We start from the raw sequence: 14,270 nt of genomic DNA on the forward strand, positions 1-14,270 counted from the left end.
AGGGGGGGTTATGGGGGGTGAGGGGGAGGTATGAGGGGGTATGAGGGGGGGGAGGAGGGGGAGGAGGTGGTTATTAGGGGTGAGGGGCTGGTATGAGGGGTGAGGGGGAGGTATGAGGGGGAGAAGGGGGGTTAAGAGGGGTGAGGGGGCGGTATGAGGGGAGTTGGAGAGCGTGAAAAGCAGCTTGTTTAGAAACGAAGCAACCAGGCGGAGTAATGGGGGGGGGGGGGGGGGGGGGTCTCAGTAATTGGGAGGAAACGTGTGCGATGAGGCTTTATCTATTGTTTGTGTTTCTTTAACAGATTCACTAACTATAAACACTTTATTTTGAAAAGCTTCTGGATTTATAGAATCTGAATTTTTATCTTCACATTTACAGAAAACTTTACTGTCCATCTCTCCGATCCCATGACACAGACTGGAAGCTGCTGAAGTCCCTGAGCGCCTTACGTTAAACTGATTATGGAGACTGAACTATTAATTATGCCAACATCACCGATCCTGCAGATTTGCTCTCTACAACACCCGCAGCATCCGGCCCTTCCTCACGAGGGAGGCAGCACTTCTCTTGGTCCAAGCCCTCGCCATCTTCCTCCTGGGCTTCTGCAACTCGCTCCAGGCTGGACTCCCTGCGTCCGCGATCAAACCTTTGCAGTGGATCAAAAATGCTGCAGCAAGCCTTGTGTTCAACCTACTAAAGTTCTCCCAAGTGACCCCCCCCCCCCACACACACACACACACACACACACACACACAAACCTCCTCTTCCGTGACCTCCACAGGCTCCCTGTAGCAGCTCGCATCAGATTTAAGACAATGGTACTGGCCTACAAGGCTATCAACAGACCTCCCCTACCTACCTCCTAGCGTTAGTCAGACCCCACGGCCCAGCTCAAGCCTCAACTACCTCAGCTGGACGGCTGCTACTGTCATCGCTAAGAGCAAGCAAAGGTCCACAACAAAGTCACAACTCATCTCTGTTTTGGCACCGCGATGGTGGAACGAGCTCCACCTGCCGATGTCAGGACTGCAGTCGCTCACCGGCTAACGCAAGAGACTCAAGACTCACTTGTTGTTTGTACGTCCTGGCACTTAAAAATAGTACTAAGCATCGTGTAGCATCTTACCCTAGCTGTCTTTGTTGTATACCGGCAGTGCGGTAACCTAGCAACTAGGAGTGCTTGAAGCTTGTTCTGTTGACATCCTTACTGTTCCGACAGCCATAAATTGTTGTTTCACTTTCTTCTGACAAATGTACTTAATGGTCGCTTTGATGAATATTAATGTAAATTTAAACGTAAACCTCTGAAGTTGTTAATCATCAATGGTTCAGCTGGTTTCAGAGACACCAGAGAAGAAGAGAAACAGAGACAAAGAGACAGAGAGGACAGACAACAATGGCTGCTCTGTGACACAACAACCAATCAGTAATCATCATCTGATCGACTTGATAATCGTCCAGCAGTAACTCCAAGAGGACAGATGACATCATCTCTGAGGTCAGCGGTTGCTACGGGTGACCAGCTGGACGTGCTGACTCAGCGTGTTGCACCAACCTGTTGTGGTCTCTGACGAGGAAACTGAGCTGTGAGGAGGATGAGGAGGAACCTTCTTCATCAGGAGGACGTTTCTGTCGGTGACGCTGCAGAGCAAACAGAGTTGGGTTTAGTGTTTTAGTGCAAATATGAGATGAGATATGAGATGTCATGATGACACATCAGCATTGTGCTGGTTTTAAAGGTTTAACAACACTTTTATTACATCTTTTGTTCATGTTCAAACCCAATAAACAAAGTTTAAGCCAAAGAAAAGGCTGCAGTACAGTTACAAGCTAGGGGGGAGGAGGAGATCCAGTGTGAAGCACCGCCTCTGTCCAGGATTCATAGAACCATAGCTACATTTGTAACTTTTGATTTATTTTGTTGTCGTAACATCCTTTCATTTTATTGTTGACGTGCTCATTTGGATTAATTCAGCTTCATTCTACTTGTGACTTTAAAGATGGGGAAGACATGACGGGGGACACCTAATGCTGGACTGGGACTGGACTAACTCGACACTCAGAGTTCATGTAAATGTAAACCGGTGAAACCAGATGTCTGTCCTCGTTTGTGTGTCCCTTTATTCTCTCCGTCAGCCATCTGGCTTCAAGGCCGACTGTGAGGTCAAGCAATGAATCTCTTCCTGTTTATCCGCTGGAGCATTTAACAAGTTAATGAGCAGCGTAGAGAGAGCAGCTAATCAATCACCTGGGATATTGATCGAATATCTATAGACTGAGCGGCCCACACTCATCTGTCCTCGTCAATAAATACGGCTGCTGCTCTTTATTACTGATGACCACAGAAGAAGTGTTGCGTTCAGAATCTACATTCATATCTGTAAAAGCACAGAATATAATTAACAAATGTGTACCATGATTCACACGTATTTCACTATCCATGAACAAGTTCTCTACAACCTCTACAATGTCAAAATCATGTCAGACAAGAGTTTTGTTTTGAAACAAAATCTTGAACTGAGCCACGTTGGGTTTTTTTGTTTTGTTTTTTAAACAGTAAAAAAAAAGCTGACATTTTCAGGATGAATGAACAGTCTCTAGAATGTCTACAACCTCTACCATCTCTGCAATCTTGACCGTCTCAACAGTCTACAGTTTCTACCATTCCCACATTTTCGACTGTCTCAAACCTCAGGGATTTGTTTTCATTTTCTGTGTAAAAAAATTAAAAGTGAAGCCTCCAAATAGGCCACCAGTCGATTTAATGCCCATTAAAGCTGACACTGAAACACACACACACACACACACACACACACACACACACACACACACACACACACACACGGTCAGTAGATTAGGCTGCCTCCCTTCATCCACTAATCTGTGGCGTTAATCTGCTGGTTGTAACTCTTCAATCGGAGACATTAGAGCTGTAATCTGCATATATGGAGAACACACACACACACACACACACACACACACACACACACACACACACACACACACACACACACACACACACACACACACACACACACACAGTGAGGAGCAGACCTCTGATCCAGCTGAAAGCATCAGCAAGAAGAATGAAGGTTATTATTATTTTTAACGGTTATAATTATCATTCTAATTGTTCTCATTATTACTATTATTATTCTTCAGATTTTTTTCCTTCTCCATGGAAACGGAGACGCTGATCTCTGACCTGTTAAATACATTTGTTTAACGTTTAAATACAACGTGACCTCGCATAAAACATTCTATATATATATATAACACACTCCTCAGAGAAGGTGAGCCTTTTATTTTGAAAAATGTTTCACCATATCATAGATTTTGTGTGTGTGTGTGTGTGTGTGTGTGTGTGTGTGTGTGTGTGTGTGTGTGTGTGTGTGTGTGCGTGTAACTGATGACAGCTGCTCTCCAAGACACCAATTAAAGTGAGAGTGTGTGACACCATCCTGGTCTGTAATCTGAACATCCACACCAGGACTGGGGGTGGGGGGGAGGGGGGCTGAAAGGAACAGGACAACAACTGGTCCCGGTCCTGAACTGGTTCAAAATACTGGTATCAGGGGAAAACTGCTAGCCTAGCTTAGCACAAATATTGGTATCAGTATTTGCTTTAGACTTAAAACCTAATGTTGGTTTTGTCGTCTAACGCTAACGTATGGTTTTGTTGTCTAACGCTAACGTATGCTTTTGTATTCTAAAGTACAACCTAAAATACCTGTACGATAAGTGTATTAAAAGTTAGCATTTTCATGCAACATTGTTGCTGTAGCAGGGCGGCGAAAAAGCGCCTTTTGCCATAAAACAGGACATTTTTATAACTTGAATGTCCATCGCCCAGTCGGACTTATTTCTCAGGCAACATAAAGGCCTGAAGACATTCAAATGGCAATATTTTCTAATAGTCATCGCGCTGCCTAGTGGCAACAGCAAGTGGGGTTGACTAGATTGACGGACATCATACGTCATGAAACAGGAAATATCTTTATCTTTGGTTTAAGATGCTCTGAACCCGCGAACCTTTGAAACGACGTTGAGGCAGATGTCGGATATGTCTGAATATTGGGCGATTGTTGTCACTGAAGCTGTGCTTTCAATAAAGCTTTCTTGAGAGACTTGAACGCAGTTTTCATTAAACATCATGCTGTTTAGTTTCTTTATTCACATGTTGTGTTTAAATAAAGCCTGACTCGTCATTAATAATGTTCTCCTGGAGCCTTTCAATAAAGTTCATTTAAATTCAAACCTTTTTGTTTGGGCGCCCTTTGTCAGCGGAGCTAGTTTCAATAAAGACTCTGTCAAAGCCTGAAGTCTCAATACAATAGAAACTCCCTCTGTGAAGTCCCAGTATTAGTTCACATCAGTGGTCCTTGTTTCTGAATCCCCAGCAGGCCTTGAATGCATCACAAGAGCTTCTGGTTTCATAACTGAACAAACAGGGGCATGAAAAAGAGGAGGAGCTCCTTATTTTTAAGATTCGGCAAACTTTGTGTGAGTGTGACAAACACTCCTGTTCACTGCTGAGTTTATTGATTACCATGGTTTACGATCAGTCAGGAGGTGCTGAATGAGTTGTTATGGCGCCCTCTGCTGGACTACAGCTCTGATGACATGTGATTACGGGTCCAGGAGGCGCCACCATTGTGTCACTGTGGAGGTTTACAGGAGAACATATACCAGCGAAGACCAGCATCAAGTTTCAACCTGGTTCTGAGAGATGATGACCAAAACTGCAGTTCCTCAAATGTCCACTTGAGGCTCAAGCAGCATGTTCAAATGTCTGCATAGAATATCAACAAGTTCATGACAACTGTGCATTTAGAAATTATAGCTTAATTACAATTAGGCATGATTGAGGGGCGTGGCCTCTTTGAGGTGCAGGTGGGTGTCATCTAGCTGGTCACCTGGTCCTGCCTCAGCTCCACCCACAATCCATCAAACTAGCATTTTAAAAGTTGTTAGCTTGTCGTCTTGCAGTCAGACCTAACAAAGCAGGACTTTCTATTGATCCCCATCACTATGGGCGTTTCCATGGAAACAACCTTTACATCTATTATCCAATAGCTTTGCGATCCTGTTCAACCAATTATGCAATGAGAATGTTGCAGTTGTTCTAGGTTGTTGACGAGAGATGTTACTGCTGTAACAGTTTGTGGGTTCATGTCCTGAGGTCAGAGGTCAGAGTGTCACACATGGACCGGTGGAGCAGGAAGATACGCCTACTGCGTCCTGTCAGCTAAAAAATTAAGGCTGACAGACACTGTTACTATGGAAACACAACCAGCATGCCAACACACTTTTCATGATTCTCATAAAGTGAGCAGTTAGAGTACAGAACGCCAGAGAAAGACAGGAAGTCAGCCGTTTGTCACAGGAAGTGTGTTTCTGTCTGAAGTCATGGAAACAGCACACACACACACACACACACACACACACACACACACACACACACACACACACACACACACACACACACACACACACACACACACACACACACACACACATACACACACACACACACACACAAACACACACACACTCGTGCTTTGTTAGGTCTGTCTGCAAGACCACAAGCTAACTACGCTAACATTGTAGCTGCTCCATCAACACTCCAAATAAGATCATGTAGACATAAATACGGCAGAGACCTTGTTGTTTGGACCACAGACAGTCTCTGGTTTCTCCACATGGTCTGGTCTCTGGACTAATGTGGTCTACTATATAGACCTCTGGGGGACCACAGACAGTCTCTGGTTTCTCCACATGGTCTGGTCTCTGGACTAATGTGGTCTACTATATAGACCTCTGGGGGACCACAGACAGTCTCTGGTTTCTCCACATGGTCTGGTCTCTGGACTAATGTGGTCTACTATCTAGACCTCTGGGGGACCACAGACAGTCTCTGGTTTCTCCACATGGTCTGGTTTCTGGACTAATGTGGTCTACTATCTAGACCTCTGGGGGACCACAGACAGTCTCTGGTTTCTCCTGATAGTCTGGTCTGGTCTCTGGACTAATGTGGGCTACTATCATAGACCTCTGGGGGACCACAGACACATGAGACAACATCTGGTCCTCCATTTAGGATTCAGGGACGACAGGAGGACAATCTCAACGCTGAGAGGCTTTAGAGAGAGAGCCATGAGAATTTTTCAGTTTGCATCATTCAACTGGTCTGTTAACTGGTTTGTGGATTGGTCTGTTAACTGGTCTGTGAACTTGTCTGTGGACTGGTCTGTTAACTGGTCTGTGGACTGATCTGTTAACTGGTCTGCTAACTGGTCTGTGAAATGGCCGTTAATTGGTCTGTGGAATGGTGTGCTACCTGGTCTGTTAACAGGTATGTGGACTGGTCTGTTAACTGGTCTGTGGACTGGTCTGCTAACTGGTCTGTTGACTTGTCTGTGGACTGGTCTGTTAACTGGTCTGTTGACTGGTCTGTGGACCAGTCTGTTAACAGGTCTGTGGAATTGTCTGTGGACTGGTCTGTTAACAGGTCTGTGGAATTGTCTGTGGACTGGTCTGCTAACTGGTCTGTTGACTGGTCTGTGGACCAGTCTGTTAACAGGTCTGTGGAATTGTCTGTGGACTGGTCTGTTAACAGGTCTGTGGAATTGTCTGTGGACTGGTCTGCTAACTGGTCTGTTAACAGGTCTGTGGACTGGTCTGTTAACAGGTCTGTGGAATTGTCTGTGGACTGGTCTGTTAACAGGTCTGTGGACTGGTCTGTTAACAGGTCTGTGGAATTGTCTGTGGACTGGTCTGTTAACAGGTCTGTGGACTGGTCTGTTAACAGGTCTGTGGAATTGTCTGTGGACTGGTCTGTTAACAGGTCTGTGGAATTGTCTGTGGACTGGTCTGCTAACTGGTCTGTTGACTGGTCTGTTGACTGGTCTGTTGACTGGTCTGTTAACAGGTCTGTGGAATTGTCTGTGGACTGGTCTGCTAACTGGTCTGTTGACTGGTCTGTTGACTGGTCTGTTAACAGGTCTGTGGACTGGTCTGTTAACAGGTCTGTGGAATTGTCTGTGGACTGGTCTGTTAACAGGTCTGTGGACTGGTCTGTTAACAGGTCTGTGGAATTGTCTGTGGACTGGTCTGTTAACAGGTCTGTGGACTGGTCTGTTAACTGGTCTGTGGACTGGTGTTAACTGGTCTGGTAACTGGTCTGTTGACTGGTCTGTGGAATTGTCTGTGGAATTGTCTGTGGAATTGTCTGTGGACTGGTCTGTTAACAGGTCTGTGGACTGGTCTGTTAACAGGTCTGTGGAATTGTCTGTGGACTGGTGTGTTAACTGGTCTGTTAACTGGTCTGTGGACTGGTCTGTTAACAGGTCTGTGGACTGGTCTGTTAACAGGTCTGTGGAATTGTCTGTGGACTGGTTCTCTGGCAGCTCTTCTAAATGTTTCTGGTTCTTCAGGCGTTTTAACTTCAACATCAAAAAGAATTTTTCATCACAGCCAATTATAAACACACACACACTTGGGTTGGTATTACCATCATACTGAGGTCCATCTCTCCTCGCCGACAGCCATACGCCTCATCACCATGGTTACCTCGACCGTTACCACGGAAACTGTGACTATCAGAGAGACACACCCTGACTTTAACCACAAACACAGTTTTAGTCTGTGTGGACTCAGAGGACCTGATGATAGTCCACCCGCCTAAACCAGGAAACTAAACCTGGTCCGGAAATTACAACGACGTAAAGACGACGATGTACAGCACGTAAACAGTTTGTGTGTGCACGTGTGTGAGTGTGTGTGAGTGTGTGCGTGTGTGTGAGTGTGAGTGAGTGTGTGCGTGCATGTGTGTGTCTAAGTGTGTGTGTGTCGGTGTGCGTGTGTCTAAGTGTGTGTGTGTCAGTGTGCGTCTCCACAGGGAGCAATCGAGAGAAACCAGCTTCTTTATGTATTATTAATATCACCTCCAGCTACATACACGGTCGGTGTGTGTGAGTGTGTGTGATCTGATACACACACTCACACGGGGAAGGAGGGGGGAGAAGAGCGGGGGGGGGGGGGGGGGGGGGACTCAGCCGTTGTGTGATCAAGGACGCTTCATAGACTTGACAATATGTGTGCGTGTGTGTTAGTATTAAGGCCACACCCTAATCCTGATGAACAATAGACCCCCCCGAAGCAGTTTCTTGTTTGGTTCAAGTTGCCCCCATCCTAAACTATTTCTTGTCTGGTTCAAGTTGACCCCCTACTAAACAGTTTCTTGTCTGGTTCAAGTTGCCCCCTGTCAGTTCAGGTTCAGGGCGTCGCAGCAACATGAACAAACTTCAAACAGACCATGAACAGGAAGTGACTGCATTACAATTCGTGGACAGAGTAGCCCGACCTACATCTACATCCAGAGTGACCCTACCTACGTCTGTGACCTCCAGAGTGGCCCTTCGGTGTTTCCCATACATAGACCAATATGTGGCGACGCGATTTTGAAATATAAGTATCATTCCACTCATTCATCTCCAGATAGCAGACACACACACACACACACACACACACACACACACACACACTGGTATTATTTAATAATTGATTTAAGAAAGTGTGTGTGGGGGAGGCTACCACCACAAATAGAATGTGATTCTGTGGGAAACACTGCTCTTCCTACGTCTCTGGGCTCCAGAGTGGCGCTCCCTACATCAGCCTAAATCTCTCCAGCTGGTCCAGAATGCTGCGTGAAGGGAGCACATTTCCCCTGTATTGGCTTCACTGGTCCGGCACCATCGTATCTTAAAGAGCTCATTAAACCAACTGTCCGACCATGCTTATACTAAGAGAGCCGGCTCAGGTTTGCCCTGGACCCGCTTCATGGCGGGACCTGATCCTGACTACACCACCACGTGGTCTTGTTTGACTTACTGCTAGTATTATTAAGGCGGCTGGCTAATTGATTAAATAAATTGATTAAGATCTGCATCTCTGCCTACAAGTCTGTTAAGATTGTTTTCTCTCCACTAGGTGGCGCTGCAACTCTGCTCCTGGTGATGTTGGGACTCTGAAAGTCATTGACTCTGAAGACCATGACCCAGTTCTAGTCCTGCTCTATGAGTAAAGGGTCCTGGGATAACTACTGTTGTGATACGACACTATAAATAACACTTAATTTAATTGTTTTACATGAGTCTGGATTACTTCCTGGTCAGGAAGCCAGGACTCTACTGATCCTGATTAGTTTTGGTCAGAATGAACACAAAGTGGAACAGAACTACTACTTACAAGACCAGGATCAGGTTTTATCTTCAGGCCAAAACAACCAACAACACAAGTGAAGACACACACACACACACACACACACACACTCACACACACACACACACACACACACACACACACACACACACACACACACACACACACACACAGCAGATGGTGAAGCAGATTGTATCAGAAACACACGGTTGTCTTAATGAGGGTTAAAGGAAACTTCCGCTCAAACAAAGTCTCCTTCTAATCATCTTACAGTCGACAACAAAGAAACAACACACACTGATCCCAGACCAGTTTCAAGTGAACACACACACACACACACACACACACAGTACAGCATGAAGTCAGCAGCTCCACAACACTTAAGGAGAGAACAGCGTTACAGCTGTGAATGTAGCCCCGACTGGGCTGTGAGACCAGGTTACACTAGAGGACATTGGGTCCCACTGTCACCTCCATTGCTCCTGTTAACTGACCTGGAGTCAGACTAATGATGTACCGGTAGTTTAACTGACCTGGAGTCAGACTAATGATGTAGTTTAACTGACCTGGAGTCAGACTAATGATGCAGTTTAACTGACCTGGAGTCAGACTAATGATGAAGTTTAACTGACCTGGAGTCAGACTAATGATGTAGTTTAACTGACCTGGAGTCAGACTAATGATGCAGTTTAACTGACCTGGAGTCAGACTAATGATGCAGTTTAACTGACCTGGAGTCAGACTAATGATGTAGTTTAACTGACCTGGAGTCAGACTAATGATGCAGTTTAACTGACTTGGAGTCAGACTAATGATGTAGTTTAACTGACCTGGAGTCAGACTAATGATGCAGTTTAACTGACTTGGAGTCAGACTGATGATGCAGTTTAACTGACTTGGAGTCAGACTAATGATGTAGTTTAACTTTCCTGGAGTCAGACTAATGATGTAGTTTAACTGACCTGGAGTCAGACTAACGCAGTTTAACTGACCTGGAGTCAGACTAATGATGTAGTTTAACTGACCTGGAGTCAGACTGATGATGTAGTTTAACTTTCCTGGAGTCAGACTGATGATGTAGTTTAACTGACCTGGAGTCAGACTGATGATGTAGTTTAACTGACCTGGAGTCAGACTAATGATGAAGTTTAACTGACCTGGAGTCAGACTAATGATGTAGTTTAACTGACCTGGAGTCAGACTGATGATGTAGTTTAACTGACCTGGAGTCAGACTAATGATGAAGTTTAACTGACCTGGAGTCAGATTGATGATGTAGTTTAACTGACCTGGAGTCAGACTAACGCAGTTTAACTGACCTGGAGTCAGACTAATGATGTAGTTTAACTGACCTGGAGTCAGACTAATGATGTAGTTTAACTGACCTGGAGTCAGACTGATGATGTAGTTTAACTGACCTGGAGTCAGACTAATGATGAAGTTTAACTGACCTGGAGTCAGATTGATGATGTAGTTTAACTGACCTGGAGTCAGACTGATGATGTAGTTTAACTTTCCTGGAGTCAGACTAATGATGTAGTTTAACTGACCTGGAGTCAGACTAATGATGTAGTTTAACTGACCTGGAGTCAGACTGATGATGTAGTTTAACTGACCTGGAGTCAGACTAATGATGAAGTTTAACTGACCTGGAGTCAGATTGATGATGTAGTTTAACTGACCTGGAGTCAGACTGATGATGAAGGTTACCTTCATTTATTGATCTGTGTACAACCCAAAGAGCATAAACAGACTGACTGTACTGGGGTAACTGGTATACTGGGGTTACTGCTGTTACTGGTATACTGGTGTTACTGGGGTTACTGGTATTCTGGAGTTACTGGTATAACTAGTGTTACTGGTATGCTGGTGTTACTGGTATACTAGTGTTACTGGTGTAACTGGCGTTACTGGTATACTGATGTTACTGGTATACTGGTGTAACTGGCATGCTGGTGTTACTGGTATACTGGTGTTACTGGTATACTGGTGTTGCTGGTATAACTGGTACACTGGTGTTACTGGTATGCTGGTGTTACTGGAATACTGGTGTTGCTGGTATGACTGGTATAGTAGTGTAACTGGTCTACTGGTGTTACCGGTATACTGGTGATACTGGTATGACTGGTATACGGGTGTAACTGGTGTACTGTTGTTACTGGTCTACTGGTGTAACTGGTATGCTTGAGTTACTGGTTTCACTGGTATACTGGGGTAGCTGGTATAATGGTGTTACTGCCGTTATTGGTATACTGGTGTTACTGGTATACTGGCATGCTGGTGTTACTAGTGTTACTGGCATTACTGGCATACTGGTGTTACTGGTGTGAGTCCAGTTCATTCAGACTGTGTGAAGATGCTGAACTAAATCTACAGATTAAAGCACTTTAACTATGTGTGTGTGTGTGTGTGTGTGTGTGTGTGTGTGTGTGTGTGTGTGTGTGTGTGTGTGTGTGTGTGTGTGTGTGTGTGTGTATGTGTGTATGTGTGTGTGTGTGTGTGTGTATGTGTGTGTGTGTGTGTATGTGTAGATTAAAGGTGATTAAACACTAATCTGAATCTGGACTCAGACTAAATCCTTCAGATTAGTCAAATGGACATTTCAGTTAAATAATCTTCATCATAGGGGCGATGATGATGTCATTGAGGTCACATGGTCTGAGTGTCCTCTTTACCCAGATCCCACACAGAAAACAACATATCATTTTTATCAGCAAGACCCTGAATGTAACGTTTCAACAGCGTGTCTTTACTAATCTCGTACCAGACAACATTCACTTTACTGCCATTTTAAATCACTTTACTTTCCGACACTGAGAATAAACAAGCACCACGGCAAGCAATGATAGACCACCAGAATGCCAATCAACCAATCAGAAGCTGTGACTGGTCAGACTGCAGTCAATCAAAGTGATCAGGATCAGCTGGACCCAGCAACAGACCCCAGACTCAGTGTTGTGAAACTGAACCGCATCAGAGCTACATGAACCCTGGTCCACGAGACAAACCGGGACCACAAGACGACAACGAGAACAACCGGGACAACGAGACAAACCCGGGACCACGGGACGACAACGAGACGAACCGGGACAATGAGACGAACCATTTAGTGGGCTAAAGAGATCTCAGTGGACTACAGTAACCCTTAGTGGACTACCGAGACACTTAGTGTACTACAGAAAAACTTAGTGTACTACAGAAACACTTCGTGGACTAGAGAGACACTTGTGGACTACAGAAACACTTGTGGACTACAGAAACACTTCGTGGACTAGAGAGACACTTAGTGGACTACAGAAACACTTAGTGGACTACAGAAACACTCAGTGGACTACAGAGACACTTAGTGGACTACAGAAACACTCAGTGGACTACCGAGACACTCAGTGGACTACAGAAACACTGAGTGGACTACAGAGACACTTAGTGGACTACCGAGACACTCAGTGGACTACAGAAACACTTAGTGGACTACAGAGACGCTGAGTGGACTACAGAAACACTGAGTGGACTACCGAGACACTCAGTGGACTACATAAACACTGAGTAGACTACCAAGACACTTAGTGGACTACAGAAACACACACTGGACTACAGAAACACTGAGTAGACTACCAAGACACTTAGTGGACTACAGAAACACACAGTGGACTACAGAAACCCTTAGTGGACTAAAGAGATACCAGTGGGCCAGCAATTAGACCAAAACAAGCAATTAGACGACCAATAGGAGAGAGACCTGTCACGTGAGAGAAGGTGTCCACAGAAACACCTGGTGGACTTTCTAGTTAGAGAAAAGAAACCATGTTGTGTGGGAAGCAGGATCAGGCTCCCTGTGTGCGCGTTCTCCTCGGCGGTCACGTGAAGCATTAGAAAAGGTGACTTAAATCTATTTTCACTAGTGCCATAGAAAACACTGCCGCACACACGTCGGTGCGTGCGCATGTGCGCGCGCGTGTGTTGGAATGTCAGCTATTCATGCGGCTGCGGGCCGAGCCGAGCCGTGCCAGGACAGGCTGAGAACACCCGACACACAGGAGCATTCACCCAGGAATTAAACAGTGCTGCGTGTTGAAGTGGGACACAGAACCCGGGGAACCTGGACCTGGTTCAAGTATTCAGACCCTGCTGTCACATTCGGCTCGATCCCAATCCGCCAACCAGACACCGTCACAGAAATGTTAACTTTTAAAGAGTCTGGTCTCCAGGCTCCGCCGCGGTGTCTCGCACGGCTGCGTGGATTAAACCCGCGGAACCGACACCGGATGAAGCCGGATCATAGAGCCCCGCTCCCGACCGGCCACAGCTCCGTCCGCGGGTTCTCGGCAACGGAAACAAAGCGCGATATGCGAGAACATTTAAATGGTCGTATTTGTGAACGGAGTCTGGCACGTCAGACACGCCTGACACACACACGCGCCTTCCTTCCTTCCTGCAGCAGCTGCAGCTCGGGACAACTTGGAGCCGTGGAAAAGGGGGACAGCGTGATCCGGGTCACCTACCTGAGCTCGGCGCGCTGCTCTGCGGTCCGCCGGGGTCCAACCGGCTCGCTGACACTTCCAGAAACCCGCAGACTCCAACAGAGACACAACCCTGAGCGATCCACACGGAGAGCCGCACAACAGGTCCGACAGAGACCCCGCCCCGCCCCGGCCGCGCAGCGCCACGCCGGGGGGCTTTTCTGACGCTCCTCAGTGTGAGGGCTGCCTGGCTTCTCAGTAGGGAAGAGAACCGCCAACCTGCCTCAGCGCTGACGCCGGGCTCACAGCTCATATGTTTTATTTATTAATAGTTATTGATCCAAAGATCAACAATACAAATAACATTCAACACGTACAGCGTCACACACAGAACCATCACGTGACTGTCTATAAGCAGAGGTTTAAAAAATAAAAGCTCCGAGGTTACCTGCTCAACAAAGTGACAGCCCACTTCCGATTGGACTTAAGTGGCGTCCAAGTTATCGTTGATGCTTCTTCCTGTTTTCATCCGTAGTTTTAGTGTTTAAAAATTCAAATAATTGAGATCTAATTTTTAATATGCTACC

General features: G+C 45.9%; 1 protein-coding gene across 1 annotated transcript in view; it reads right to left on the minus strand.

The window, feature by feature from the left end:
* Positions 1 to 13,860, minus strand: part of plxnb3 (plexin B3) — a 46,511-nt gene extending 32,651 nt beyond the window's left edge. Inside the window, exons 1-2 of the mRNA XM_084014899.1 lie at positions 13,726 to 13,860; positions 1,557 to 1,642 (exon numbers count right to left, since the gene is read on the minus strand). The gene's annotated coding sequence lies outside the window, so the exon portion shown is untranslated. The remainder of the gene's footprint in view (positions 1 to 1,556; positions 1,643 to 13,725) is intronic.
* Between the last annotated feature and the right edge of the window lie 410 nt (positions 13,861 to 14,270).

Source organism: Eutrigla gurnardus (genome assembly GCF_963514095.1).
Source record: "Eutrigla gurnardus genome assembly, chromosome: 8".
In the NCBI taxonomy this organism is placed as follows: domain Eukaryota; kingdom Metazoa; phylum Chordata; class Actinopteri; order Perciformes; family Triglidae; genus Eutrigla; species Eutrigla gurnardus.